Source organism: Homarus americanus, unplaced genomic scaffold (genome assembly GCF_018991925.1).
Source record: "Homarus americanus isolate GMGI-L3 unplaced genomic scaffold, GMGI_Hamer_2.0 scaffold36426, whole genome shotgun sequence".
NCBI lineage: Eukaryota > Metazoa > Arthropoda > Malacostraca > Decapoda > Nephropidae > Homarus > Homarus americanus.
In genome coordinates this window covers 34,490-50,588 of record NW_024741106.1, presented here as the reverse complement: position 1 = coordinate 50,588, position 16,099 = coordinate 34,490, and positions in this window count along the sequence as shown.

The following is a 16,099-nucleotide window of genomic DNA, read 5'->3' as shown; positions in this document are numbered from 1 at the left end:
GTTGTGTTTATTGTGAATGTGGGGGTATTGAGGGTGGTAATGGTGAGGGTGGTAGTTGTGGGGGTGGCGGTAGAGGTGGTGGTGGTGGCGATGGTGGAGATGACGGTGGTGTTGATGGTGAGTCTTGGTGATGGTGGTGATGGTGAAGGGAGTAGTGGTGAGCGGTAATGGTGGTGGTTATGCTCTCACCCCCTCTAACACCCCTCTCACCCCCACCCCTCTCACCCCCCACCCCTCTCACCCCCTCACCGACACCTCGCCCCGACTTACCAAGATGGATGAAATAAAGAGTAGGGGACACAGGCGGCCACAGCACCCCGCCTTGTTTAACACTACCTCGGTTATCAGACCTTAGTGACGATGACACACTTATTGGTGAGTGTGTGAGGGTGTAAGTGTGTGTGAGGGTGTAAGTGTGTGTGTGTGTGTGGAGTGAAGAGTCATGGTGAGAGTGAGGGAGGGTGAGTGAAAGTGAGGATGGGTTAACCTGAAAGTTGGCAAATTGTGAGCAAAAGATTAAGACAAAGAATAAAACGGTGAGTGAGAGTGAGTGAAAATGAGAGTGAGAGTGAGTGAAAATGAGTGATAGTGAGCGAAAATGATAGTGAGTGGGTAAAAATGAAGGTGAGAGTGAGTAAAAATGAGAATGAGTGAAAATGAGTGAGTGTGTGATTGAAAATGAGTTAGTGTGAGTGAAAATGATAGTGAGAGACAATAGAAATGAGAGTGAGGATAAGAGTAAATATGACTTTAAAGTGAAGCATAAACAGTGTGAAAGTTTGAGTGTGTCTTGAGTAAGGTGTGAGTTAAGTGGGATGTATAGTCTTAAACTTGAGTGTGTGTTGATGATTCTGATTACAGCGTGATGGACTTTCTTTGTGTTAGGGGTGAGGTGGTCTCTCTCTCTCTCTCTCTCTCTCTCTCTCTCTCTCTCTCAGCACATCACTATCATTCCATCTTCCTTCTCCCTCCTCCCCCCAACCACCGTTTTTTCTGGTGTGAATCTGTCTTCAGTTTATCCAACATCTTGACGTTTGTTCTTTATTCTTCTATCTACTTGTTATTCATCTCTTTCATTCACTTTTCTTATTCTCCTACATGTTCTCTTCCTTACTTGGCCGATCTTTCAACCACATCCTTGTATGGAAGTCCTTATAAATACTAAATCCGGATTCACCGCAGTTCGTAAGGTGGAATTATTGTTTAAAGCCGTGATTGGATGATGTAAGAACGCCTCCAATTGGCTGATCAAAAATTTGGTAAAAAAAAAAAGACGACAAAATACGTTCAAAATGTTTAATTATTGTATTACCTTTATTATGTTATTGTAAGTTTTTATTTAATTTTTTTGCTTACGAGGAAAAGTTTAACGTAAGAACCATTGAGATTTCAAACCAGAGGATCTTAGAAGCTATACTAGACTTACAAATCTGTGATATTTATTTTCTTTGCATAACTGAGAGAGGATGTGTCGGTATGTGGGAAGACTGGAGGTGTAGAGAGGTGAGGGAAGGGGTGAGGGGTGAGGGGTGAGGGGAGAGGGAACGGGAGGGAGATATTTATTGTATAGAACCCAGGTTTTTAAAGTGTCGTAAGTTACTTTTTATGCTTTAAAATGAAACAAAAAACGTGTCTGGTTATTTTAGTGTCTGAGTATAACCCTCTATAGCCCCCTACTCCTCTCACACAGCCCCACAGTCCCCTACAACTCTCCTACATCCCCCACAGCTGTCTACACCCTCCGCAGCCCCCACACTCCTCATAGCCATCCACAGTCCCCCACAGCCCCCCACACTCCTCATAGCCATCCCCCACAGCCCCCACACCACACACCCCACACCCACTCCCACCATGCACCCCAGCCCCCCACACCTCCAGCCCCACTCTCCACCCCCCACAGCCCCACTCACAGTCCCCACACACACACAGCCAGCCCCAACCCCACACCCCCCACAGCACCCCCCCACAGCCCCCACAGCCCCCACTCCCCCACCCCCCCACACTCCCTCCACAGCCCCACCTCCCCAGCCCCCCCACCTCCAGTATCGAGAGCTGGAGGGTCGTGTCCCCCCGCCTGGAGCGCCACGTATTAATTTCGCGTCAACTTAACATCAGAGGGACAGACACTTGTGCCTTATGTGATTAATTCTCTAGCCACGGTGATGGGGAGAGAGAAGAAGGGGGGAAGAAGGAAGGAATGGAAGAGGAAGTTTAAGGGGGATCAAGGAGGAAGGAAGGAAAGGGGGAGGATGAGAGAAATGAAGAGGGAGGGAAGAAGAAGGAGGTGAAGAGAAAGGAAGAACAAGGGAAGGGGGAGAAAGAAGGAGGGAGGGCATAAGAGAAATGAAGAGGGAGGAGGAAGGGAGAGGGTGGGGAAAGGAAGAAGAGAGGGAGAGGAAGAGGGCGGGGAGGGGTGAAAAAAGGAAGGGGAAGGAAGGGATGATAGAAGTGAAGAGGAAGGAGGAAGAGGAGAGAGAGAGGAAGCGGGATAGAGGGTGAAAGAAGGGGGGGAGGGAGGAAACGGAGAGAGTATCAAGAGAAGAAAGGAAAGAAAAGGGAGGGAGAGGAAGATGAAAGGTGAGAGAGGGTGGGGGAGGAGAAAGGAAGGGAAGGGAGGAGGGAATGGGAGATGGGGTGGGGGAAGGAAGGAGAGAAAGAAAGAGAGGAGAGAGAGGGAAGGGGATGGGGGCTAGAGAGAGGGAGGGAAGAAAGGGAAGGAAAAGAAGGAAAAGGAAAGGAAAAACGGGAAGGGGATGAAAAAAGAGGAAGGAGAGGGAATGGGAGAGAGGCAGTACTGAAGAAATTTAAGGGACGAAGAGTGATGGAAGGAAAGAGAATAGGGAGGTGGAATTGCGATGGATTATCATTAGAGGAAGGAAGGGAAGAAGAAGGGAAGTAGGAAGATGATGGAGGATAGGGGAGGCTGATGGAAATGTGAGGAGGGAGGGGAGGGGGTAGAGTTAACGAGAAGGATGGGTGATGGGTGAGGAGGAGAAGAGTGTGGAGGGAGGAAGGGCTAGGATGGAGAAGGAGGAGGAGGAGGACAAAAAACGAGGTATCAGAAGAGTAAGAGAAAGAGGGAGAGGAAAAAGAGGAAGAGGAAAATTTTAGTTTGATTAATGAGAGGAGGAGATGGAGGAGGACACGAAATAAAATATGGTAATTGAGAAAAAAATAAAACACGAATAAAATCAGGGAAGATAAAAATGAAGATGAGATTCGTGCAACAAGAAAGAGAGAGAGAGAGAGAGAGAGAGAGAGAGAGAGAGAGAGAGAGAGAGATAAAGAAGACATTAGAGAAATGATGGAGTATCTACAGAAGGAGAGGAAGCAGTTAAGGAGGAGGGAATGTGTCCGGGGATATTGAGCACGAAGAGTATCCAAGGAGATTTGCATACACATTCAAGATCCCTGACTGATTACGGCAGATCGCGGGAGATAGCGGCCGGACTTCAGAAAGGCCCCAAGACGCATCTGAAACAGTGGGAGGTACCCGGGCACCGATGAAGCAATTGGGGAGAGAAAGAGTGAGAGAGGGGAGAAGAAATGAGAGAGGAGAGATAATAAGGAAGAGAGAGAGAGAGAGAGAGAGAGTATAAAAAAATGCGTACGTACCAAATTGAATACTGGATATGGAAAAAAAAAACTAAATATTCAGCAAAAACATAAAAGAAATACATAATTTATTAAACCCAAAACGTAATTGCATAGTACATAAGATTCACGAAGCATTTGAATCCCTGCTCTGAGGGTATTGCAAGGTACCGAATCACCTGTGAACTGAGAGTAAGACACTTGAAGTACTGTTTTAGTTCGTTAAACCCTAAATAGGTATACACCGAAGAGATTCGATTGATTACTAACATAAGTAAGGCAAGTCGAAACAACGAGCCCTCAACGAGAATGAACCAAGATGACACTGAACCAACAGATAATACAAAGTAAAAGGTACCGAAACAGTGAACCAACAGAGAAACAACAGTGTACAAACAGGAATATGCAACAGTGGATTAACAGGAAAAATATATATTACTGAACCAACATAAAAAAAACCCAGAACATTGAACTAACAGAATAACGAAGCATGTTGAGGAAATATGAAAAAAACTTGAAAACCTAACCCCAACGTATCGGAACAGCGAGAGCGGATCATATGGAGGGGGGGAAAGACTAGCTGCAGAGAGATATACCCTTATGGCAGAGAGCGGGTCGAGGGTAATGGTGATGGAGGACGTGTAGATAGACTAAGAATAAGAAGGAAAAAAAAAGAGGGTGGGGAGGAGCATTGTGTATGAGGGTGAATGGTGGAGAGAGAGCAAGGAAGATGGATGGAAGAGACGCGAATGAAGATTGGTAAACATGGGGTGGTAAGGTGGTGGTAAACAAGGGGTGGTAAACAAGGTGGTGGTAAACAAGGGGTGGTAAACAAGGTGGTGGTAAGCAAAGGGTGGTAAGCAATGGTTGGTAAACAAGGGGTGATAAACAAGTAAACTAGGGGTGGTAAACAAGAGATGGTAAACAAAGAATGGTAAACAAGGGGCGGTACACGTGTTAAGGGAAAAAGGGGGAGAAGGTCAATTGAAAACAAAAGAATATTAATGTAACCGTAAAATATTATTATCTATGAATCTATAATTCATTGACAAACTCGGATATGAACATAAAAAAACTTAATTATAGTTTAATAGACCTAAATATGTACGTAAGTTTACACAGAAATCCAAAGTTAGTGATATTTTTCTCTTTATTAGATTTATTCACTGATTTGTTCCCTTGCTATAAACTGAAGATAAATGAAGCAGTAACTTTTGAAATGTTGGAGGTAATTCGACCAAGGAAAAAAATCGATAGGGGGGGGGAGGAGTTCTATAGTGTTAGTCCAGGGTATAAAGAAATATTAGTAGGCGGAACACAACAGATGTATGTTACGGGGAAACACTAATCAATGGTACCAAGACAAAGAGAGAGGAAGTCAAGGAATGATTCTTATATACTCTTGTAGTCGTGAGGTAACAGTAGTTGATGACGATATACGAAGATAAACTCGAAAATTATAGAGATTTAGGTCAGTTTACCATGACGCCAAAACTGGGCTCTGATCATAACCTGTTCACTACATGTGGAACAGAACAGATGTTTGTGTGCGTGTGCGTGCGCCCATGTATGTGTTCGTGTGATAAACTTACATGGGTCTTTCTAAAAACAACCTTTCATGGGAAGTAACAGCATACAAATCTACATGAAATAACACATTCGATAAAGTAACGCTCAAAGTGGCACAGAGAGACGCCTCGCACGTACAGACACGGTGATGTACCAGGGTGAGCCGTACACTCTCTTCTAGGCTGAAAGAAACATCTCATACACATTTGATTCTACACTCACATATATTGAAAATACACATAAACACATACATAAATTACACTTGTATAAATATATACATATAAGAGGTTCCACATGTCTCCCGGACGAGACAGGTTGCGACAGATCACCAGGCAATATCCTTTTCCTCGAGTCACCCCTTCCGCGCGGGGGTGATAGAGCGTCCTCTTCTACTTTGTGAACAGCAGGGAACTTAAGAATGACAGATGAGGGAAAAGTTGGGGTCCCTTTACCACGCTAAAAGGTGTCTTCACTTGTAATAATTTGTACGCTGGCTGGTGCGCCCACTACGTCAGGCAGGAACATTCATTATAATCTCTTGTGCCTGAATACAACATATAGCTTGTGAGGACGTCTCATTCCTCAACTAAATGTGTCTTTCTTTCATAAAGCTTGCAAGAAATTAGATTAAGTCGACCACCAGATCCCAGAGCTGATCTTTTGCAATAAATTATGACAGTCAGTTCCACTAAATCCTTGTGTTGATCCTTGCAATATGATAGACGGATGTGATAACCCCGTAAGTAAACCTTGGTAAATAAATAAGAGTCATAAACCTGTATAATAATTCCACAAAAACGATCATAGAATAAAATACCCCAAATATTATAGGATCCTTTAAAAGCATCTTTCCATAGACTCTTAAAATAATAATTCACCTCACTTACCTCCAGAGAGAATCAATAAAGATGGCTTCTTCAGAATTTCTAAATAAAAAAAAGAAGAAAGGTGATGAAAACTGAATATGCTTATAATGTAGGCAATTTTTGGTACACCTTTAACCTCAGGTAGCGAGACTCAGTGAAGCAGAAAGATCAGCTGCCTCGAGAATTTTTATCCCAGATATTTGCATTTTTCTTTTTGCATCTACTTCTCTCTCTCTCTCTCTCTCTCTCTCTCTTTCTCTCTCTCTCTTAACCTCTACAACTTACACCAAACCACGTTTTTCTCCTCTTTATCATTCTCCTTTTACTCTTTCTCCTTCTACTCTTTCTCCTCCTTCTCCAATGCCTTTTCTTCATCTTCGCCTTCCCTTTTCTTTTCCACTTTCAATCCATTCCTTCCTCTTATTCCTCTTTCTTCTGTTCCTCTTCCCCTTCCTTCTTCGCCTCCTCTTTTTCGTCCTTCTCCTCCCCATCTTCCCCCTCATTCCCCCCCCTCTTTCTTCTCCCTTTCCTCCCACTCCTTCTCCTCCTTCCCTTCTTCCTCTTCCCCCCTTTTCTCCTCCTCCTCTTTCCTTTCCTCCTCCTCCTCTTTCCTTTCCTCCTCCTCCTTCTCCCTTTCCTCCTCCTTCTCCCTTTCCTCCTCCTCCTTCTCCTCCTCAAACTCTCCCTTTTAGACCAATCCTTTCTCCTCCTCTCCTTTATCTTTGTCCTCCTCCTCCCATGCTTCATCATTGTCCTCCTCCTCCTCCTCCTCCTCCATCTATCCTTCATCATTGTCCTCCTCCTCCTATCCTTCATCATTGTCCTCCTCCTCTTATCCTTCATCATTGTCCTCCTCCTCCTCCTCCTCCTCCTCCTGCACCTAGTCTACATCCTCAATTTCACGAGGAACCAAATTCGCCACATTTGGTGTGTGGTTGGCGTCCTGGGTAACAAATCATGCCCTCTAAACACCGTGAAAATCTGACCCTTCACGAGATACTCCGTCGACCCAGTCTGACCCTGTTGGCGAATATTAATTAGCTTTGACCCCAATTTACCTGCCATCAACCTGGCTGGATAAACGTTTAGTGGGTTTTTGTTGCGTTGTGGTAAGGAATTTTTCGTGTTTTGTTGGCTGGTTTAAGTTGGTTTATTTTTGTAGCATTTGTGGGTGTTGTTTTTTATGTTGGTTTAGGTTTATAGTTTGATTTGTATTAGTTATTTATAATAGTACATTTTCTTTTGTCTCTTCCTATCTCTTCCTCCTCCTCCTCCTGTTCCTTGTCTCTTTACTCCTCCTCGTCCTTCATTCATTTTCTTTCCTCCATCTATCCTCCTTTCCTCTTATCTTCCCACTCCTGTCCTTCTCCCTCCTCCTCCTCCTACCACGCCTCTCTCCCTCCTCTCCCGCTTTCCCACCCTTTTCTCCTTCCTTTTCATCTTTCCTCTCACCCCTTCCATCATCCTGCTTGCCCCTGCCTTTCCCTCTCTCCCCTTTCCTCCCATCTTCCTCCTTAACCCTTTCCCCCAACTTTCCCCTCCTCTTCCCTTCCATCTTGCCCCCTCCCCTTTCCCTCCCTCCTCCCCTCTTCTCTCCCATCTTCCCCTCCCCGTCTCTTCCCTCTCACTCCTCCCTCATCCCTCTCCTCCCCTCCTCCATCTCCCTCCTCCCTCTCACCCCATTCTCCCTCTCACCCCCTCTTCCCTCCTCTCATTCCCACACCCACTCTGATCTTATATACCCTAAGATGAAAATTTAATGCAAAATGGTAATTAATGTAAGACCCAGATTATCATAACTCCCCTTCTTCCCCGTCTTCTCTATCCTCTCTCACCTTCTATCCTCTTCTCCTATCCTTTCCATCCTTTTTCCTTTTTCTCCTTCCATCCTCTCCACCTCCCCTTCCATCCCCTCTTCCTCTTTTCCATCCTCTCCTCTTTCCCTTTCCATCCACTGCGTCTTCCCCTTGCATCATCTCCACCGACCCTCCCTCTTTTCATCTTCTTTTCCACCTCCTTTCCCATCTCTCCCCTTCTCTCGCCTTCCTCCTTTCAGCCCTTTTCTCCTCCTCCTTTCCCGCCTCCTCCACCCCCCTTCCCTCTCCACCCTCTCCTCATCCCCTAGATAATAAACAAATAAAAATAAATACATACATACATACACACTGATACATACTAACACATTGACACATGAACAAACATATGCTGTATAGTCAATTTACAATTATACATATATACAAATACACCATACAAACACAGACACAGATATACATATACATATACACAGATGGACGTGGATTTGGTGCAATATCCTCTTATCATTAGACTAAAGTAAACTTGTAATAAGGACAATTGGATAAAAGAGAACTTGTACTAATGTCTACTGGACAGAAACGAACTCGTATTAATGACCATTGGACAGAAGTAAACTTGTATTAATGACCATTGGACAGAAGTAAACTTGTATTAATGACCATTGGGAAAAAGAGAAGTAAAACAAAATCAAAATTATTATTTTTTCTATAGAGGAATTGAACAGAAGACAATAATAAGCGATGACCTTGTGACTATAAAATACCCTGGGTGTTATAAGTCACAGGCTGTTGAACCACAAAAGGAACTTCTATTGAACTCTTATAGCTTAGGAATTAATTTTTTTTTACTGTTTTTTTTTAATAGTAGATCTTTCTTTTTGCTGTAGTTTTTTTTTTTAGTCTTTACAAATGATACGTTTAAATTCGGGAAGATCATTAGTAAATCACCCTGTACCTTAGTCATGCCTCAGCGCGGAACTAATGTAAGTTATGTTAATTTATACCTACATTTTTTTTTTTTTTAGATATTAGCTTTTCATTATACCGTTGACGTGGTGTATTGTAAGTCATATCTACGTTAGCTTTGTTGTAGGGATGTTAACGTACAACTAACGAAGTAGTCATATATGTTACGTTAGCATCATGTTGAGGGTTATTATAGCGGAGAGCTAACGTAATCTAAAACCACATCTATACGTTAGCTTTACTCATGGGTCATCATAGAGGTAACGTAATACACCTCAGACCATACCTGTTACGTTAGCTGTACACTGGAGTCTCATCACAAGTGGTGTACCTTTACGTGATATCATACCCGGGACTTTATGCAAATTATAATGACATGGAAATTACAAACATTATATTCAACACATTCTGGCGGAGCACACTCGTTATAATTCACATTTCAGCGTAATTAGAGAAGCTGAGATAACCGAAATAACTAACATTATCACTGTGAATTAGTGTGTAGCGATGGTGATAAATTTCTATAATTATCGCTTTAGAAATTTTTGTGATGAACGTGAGTCGATCCAGCGATGATGCGATAGTCTATATATGGGGTTGGGGGTGAAGCCTCAAAAATCCTGATTTAGCGTGTGGGAAGGGTATTAGAATTCACTGATTTAGCGAGCAGAATAGTATTAGAATCTACTGAGTGTGTGTGAGAAGAGTACGATGCGGGAAGAACTTTTATTTATTCTTTTTTCTTTTCTTTTTTTATCTTTCTCTTCCTTATAACTAAACTCAATATCAAGGACGACTTTTACTGGAGGATAAATTAAGGTTTACTCGTGTTACAACTGATGAATTTTACGGTAATAATAAAGTGACTCTCGATAAGCTGGTGAAGACTAGATGGAGCATTCAGGATCCTTCAGAAGTTTCAGACAGTGGCAGGATGAACATGCAAGTGAATTCGCCATATTTACGACAAGTGTGAGGAGTTTCAGAGGGCTGTTGTCTTTACCTCCACCTGTAAAAGCTTTCAACAGATTTCAAGGTGTAACACATGCAAGTAATAACGACTTCAATACGTTCAGGGCTTGTATCAGGGGCTTCAGGGGGCTGGTGTTAGAGACGTTCATAACATAGACACTTTCAGAAAGGCTTAAGGAGTTTTGAAAGCAGCGAGTTAAAGGTAATATCAAAGCAGGAAGTTTCAGCAGAACTCAGAGTTTCAACGAGAAGCAGGTGTAAGAATCAAGAATGATTAAGCGTTTTCAGGCCAAGTTTCAGCGAGTTTCAAGTCTCTGAAACACGGTCCAGGAAGTGTGTTTAAGGAAATTTCAGCTGGTTTCAGGAGTCAGGTGTAGGAAACAAGCACAATAATAGTCCTTCAGCTCAATTATCAGGAGTCAAGTGTAGTAAAAGTAACACAAACATTCAGGAGGTTACAAGAGTCAGGTCTAGGAAATATTCACATAAAAAATCCTTCAGATCAAGTTTCATGAATCAGGTTTGGAACATAAGTGCATTCAGGGTCCATCAGGGCCTTCCATCATGGCCCTTAAAGGATGAGCCTGGTGGTCTGAGGGTCCGAGCCAGGTAAGCCAGACTCCTCCGTCTGATTAATCTCCCTCATTTCAACACCTTAATGGGACTCGAACCTGTGAACCTTGTCTCTGATAAATGTCTCGAGGACTCGGTTCCGGTTCGCGAATAATGGAGATCTGGGATTTTTTTTTCTTTCTTTTTTTCGTTCAAACGTAATTAAAAAACGGCAGAAGGTAAAGTTTAATGTAACTCTTGGATGGTCAGTATTATTCTCCATTATTTTTTGGACATTAATAAATAAATACCAAAATAGTTTCATATGGAAGTTAGTGGATTTAATCTAATTTATCATCCATTTAAAAAAAGAAAGAAAATATAATGGGTCAGAGAAACGAGTATCATAAGAGATTACATTTTTTCATCTTTTTTGAACGTAAATCAAAGAAAAAATAATAATGAAAATCAAAGAAACAGCCTCGTGAGACAGTATGGGGTTGTCTGGTCATTTCTTATTCTCCATTCCTTATTTTTTTTTCTTCGTTCGAACGTAATTAAAAAAAGGTGAAAGGAACAGCTTCGTGATACAGTATGTGGGGAAGCTCACCATTAATGGCTCGGGCGGTCATTTATCATGGGGGACTTCATGCTAATAGTGTAAGCGATACTGTGGGAGGGTGGGAAGGGGCGTGAGAGGAGGCGTGGGAGGTGGGGAGGAGGCGTGGGAGGTGGGGAGGAGGCGTGGGAGGGATGGAGGGAAGTGTGGGTAGTGGTGGTGGTGTATGGTAGAACCGGTCATCAGGAAGGAGAAGGAGAGGTCGTGCTGGAGGGGTCGTGCTGGAGGGGTCGTGCTGGAGGAGTTATTATGGGAGGTCATCCTAGGTGGGGTCGTGCTAGGAGGGTCATACCACTGGAGGGGTCGTGCTGGAGAATTTATGCTGGAGGTCATCCTAGGTAGGGTCGTGCTATGAGGGTCGTGTTGGAGGGGTCGTCCTGGCTGTGATCTCGGGTATTCGTCCCCACTTGTACTGATGACATTATGTTTTACACCTTTGATAATAATGTTGTTTGTTAGTCCTGAAGGATAAAAGAAACGAAAGGCAAAATGAAAATAGGAATTAGAAAGAAATATTACGATGCATTCGAGAAATTGAGCAAACATGTATAGAAAAAGAAGAAGAGGAGACGAGAAACAAGAAGAAGAAAAGGTGGAGGAGAAAAGAATATATCCGATATTTATCTTATAATGATATTACCTATATAGCTCGTGGTACTGAATAATGATAATGATAATGATGATGACAATGATGATGATGATGATAATTATGACGATGATGATGATGATGGTGATAATGAAACTAGATGTTGTTAATGTTGCAATGTATTAGTGGGCTTCAATAACTAAGGCCATTAATCGTGTATTCTAGGTTAGTAATTACACCAGGTCAACAACAATTAAAGATCGAGATAATTATGTTTCCGATTGCTTGTTGAGATAAGGGAGGGAGGGAGGGAGGGAGGGAGGGAGGAGGAGGAGGAAAGGCGGTGGAAGGAGGGGTCTAAGTAATGGCTGCACACCATTATTCTTGATGTTACTTACTACTGCTACTGTTACTATCGTCTATCCTATTGTTACTGTGGCTGCTAATGTTACTGTTACTGTGGCTGTTACTGTTACGGCTGCTGTTAGTGCTGCTGTTACTGTTGCTACAACTGTTACTGCGGCTCCTAATGTCACTGTTACTGTTAAGTTACTGTGGCTGTTCCCGTTGCTGCTGCTACTGTTTATTACTGTGGCTGTTACTGTTACTACGGCTGCTACTGTTACTGTGGCTATTACTGTTTCTGCTGCTGCTACTGTTATTACTGTGGCTGTTACTGTTACTACGGCTGCTACTGTTACTGTGGCTATTACTGTTTCTGCTGCTGCTACTGTTACTACCGTCCAGCTACTGCGGCTAGTACCATAATTGGATGTTGTACTGCTACTCTGGCTGCTACTACTACTGCTTAACAATCACTGTAACTTTACTACAGTACTTTACCTGCTGACGAATACTATGACTTCTAAATACAGTGATGAAAGTGGGTCCAATAGACATGACAGTGTGGATACAACATAGTGTGTATACTTAGCCTACGGTACACAAGGAGGCAGCATGGCCGGTACTGCACTAGACCGCCTCCACATCCCCAAGTTGTAAACATAGGTACCCATTTACAGCTGGGTGAACTGGGAGTGCCTGGGAATCGAATCACCGCCCTCTGGAACAGGAGGAGAGAGGTGTATCCACTCGACCTCCTTCATAACCTCTATCACTTACCGATGCTATCACAACTACAACAACCAGCACCACTACCACCAACCCCACCACCATCACAATCATTACTGCTAGTCGATGCCTTTACAACTATAATCACCAACACCACTACCACTACCATCATCACCACTACCATCATCACCACTACCACCATCATCACCACCATCATCACCACTACCATCATCATCACCACCATCATTCCCACAACCCCTCAGTTCATCCATCACGTCAATGACACCCAACAACAACTATTCCCACCCATTACCTTCAACCACCCACCCTAACAACACCTTCCAAATGATACTACAAACAAACACTAGAGGTCCTTAAACTCCTCAGTAACTCATAAATAAAACACCTTCATAGTAATAAACCAGATTTATTAGGATTCGGTTAAAGGAGACACCTTATTATGGGTGTTCGTATATCCGGTGGTCGTATAAAGAATATCTCCTGGCCTGGGTAAAGGGTCGTAATATATAGATCCGTTGTTTCATTAGATCCTGACTATATGTACTTGTGGTGTCGACTTGTTCAGTATATGTCGTTTTAAATGGTTGTTTTCTATATTCATTGATATAATAACAGACGCACATACGTATTATACTGTATATACATTCTCTTGCTTATATACATATCTACAAACACACACACACACCCTGCTCTACCAGCCCTCTTGTTCCTGGCCTACTCGACCTACCTCTTGGCCTTCTCGACCTACCCTCTTGGCCTTATCGACCTACCCTTCTGGCCTGCTCGACCTACCCTTCTGGCCTGCTCGACCTACCCTTCTGGCCTGCTCGACCTACCGTTTTGGCCTGATCGACCTACCCTCATGGCCTGCTCGACCTATCCTCTTGGCCTGCTCGGTAATCAATCATAGTCTTGGGTTCGTCAGGGCGTCGTGACCACTCAGAAGAAGAGCTAAAATCTCGTGGAAGGAGCTCATTGCTGTCTGTCTGTCTGTCTGTCTGTCTGTCTGTGTTTGTTATATGCCTTCAACTTAGTACATATCTGACTTCATCTGTACGTGTAATGTTCAAAAGTCAGTACTCTGTGTATTATATATAGTACAGTACTCGTCATATTAAACAAAAGACTATCTGATCCCCTATAAACAAAAGACTATCTGAGCCCCTATAAACAAAAGACTATCTGATCCCCTATAAACAAAAGACTATCTGAGCCTCTATAAACAAAAGACTATCTGAGCCTCTATAAACAAAAGACTATTATAAACAAAAGACTATCTGATCCCCTATAAACAAAAGACTATCTGAGCCCCTATAAACAAAAGACTATCTGATCCCCTATAAACAAAAGACTATCTGATACCCCCGTTTGTGTATTGTTTCATCATTTTGTCAATCATGTTTCACCATTTATATCCTCAATTCCTTGGCATCATTATTTACATCACTACACAATGATTTTAATATGTTTTGGATTTTGTTCGATCTTAAGTTCATCATCGTAAGAGATTCTGAGACATCAAGTGTAATATTTTCTTTTAGTTTCAATAATTTTTACAGTTTAATAAAGAATATATACCATAAAATACAGTAATTTATAATGAGGTAAATATTATGTAGCCTACAAAATATACAAGATTTTCCCTTAATTACAAAATAAGTAATGAAGTAATTAGATATAATAATTAGCACCATTTGTTGCCATGATAATTAATTAGCTCTAGTAATTTACATCATTAGCTGGCTTCATTAACAAAAGCTGTGAAGTAACCGTTGTAATTAAAAGTTATTAAACTACTCAAGTAATATACAATGGAAATGAAAACACCATTTAATTACACACATGTACTGTACCTGTTGTCCAAGGAAGATTTTGCTACATTTACAGAACATTTTTGAATAATATTAGTTTATACCTGTTATTATTATTATTATTATTATTATTATTATTATTATTATTATTATTATTATTATTATTATTATTATTATTATTATTATTATTATTATTATAACCTTTCTCTAATTCTAATCTACAATAATTCTCATAATCTTAAGAGTAAAAAAACCGCAAGAGGAACCCCTTTATTTAGTTAAGAGAATCATAATATTACTTGTTATTTTTTTTAGATTATGATTTATTAGAGACAGTGATCGTACGAGTGACTGAGGATTCTAGACCGAGGTTACCTGTGTGTCTCGTTAACTCAGTCAGTAGCAACTCTCCCGCCCCGGAATGTTGTTGTTATCGGGAAGACCATCTTTTATTCTCTCTCTTACCTTCTGTACTGTTCCAACCTCTGATTTCACCTGGTTCTGTTCCGTGTCTTTGCCTTCTTTTTCATCGAATTTTTCCTTCTTTTCCTTCTCATTTTCCTCCTGTTTCTCCTTATCTAACTTCTAATAGCACCTGCTTCTGTTCTTTTCCTTATCTTGTTGTTTCTCCTTCTTTTATTTATCATCATCTTTCTCCTTATCTCCCTTTTCCTATTCCTCTTTCTCCTTCTTATCCAACCATTAATTTAACGTACTTTTATTTCTTCTCCTTACCTCCTTCTTCTAATTCTTTTTCATCCTCTCCTTCTCCTTCTTATCTTCCTCCTTCTCTCCTTTTTTTCTTACCCCTCTTTCCCTCTCCTAATTCAACCTATGATTACACACACTGCGTTTCCTGACCTCGGCTTAACCACCTGGGTGAGATAATTATTATGCAGTAGTTGCGCGTAATGTTAAAATTGCCTGATGTTAACATTACAGAAGCCCATCATCTAATGTTAACTTTACGCAATGATAAATAAATAAATAAATATATATATATATATATATATATATATATATATATATATATATATATATTTATATATATATATATTTTATATATATATATATATATATATATATATATATATATATATATATATATATATATATATATATATATATATATATATATATATATATATATATATAGTCTTACGGTTCATTTAGTTCTGTTAAGTTAGTTTAAGTTTTCTGTTAAACAAGTTATTAAAGAGAGGATTTATTTGCATGAGCAAATGGAATATGTTTTTATCAAGGCCGCTGCTGCTACTAAAACGTTTCATTTGTTATTTTTTCTTCTTCTCAAGTGATTGTTTTCTTGACAGGTGTCCCTGTAATAAACTGGTCTGAGGAGGATATCAGTCGATCACTGACCCGTCACAGCTTAAGCCCGAAAGCTTATCGCTACTTGCTGATAAAGTAAATGTCCTTTACCGTCTATCAGTACACTGTATCGTTGGATTTCTAAGCTCAGTGTGGAACCGGTGTGTTGCATGGAGTTCTGCAACTGTTGTCCCATAACTGTGAGTCTATGGATGACTGTGAACGTTTACGTGTTTTATCTTTTGATGACACAAGTGTCAGTGGCGGTAACCCTAGTCATGTGAGGTCATAACTCCCGTCACCTCACATTACAACTGGAGGCAAAGGCA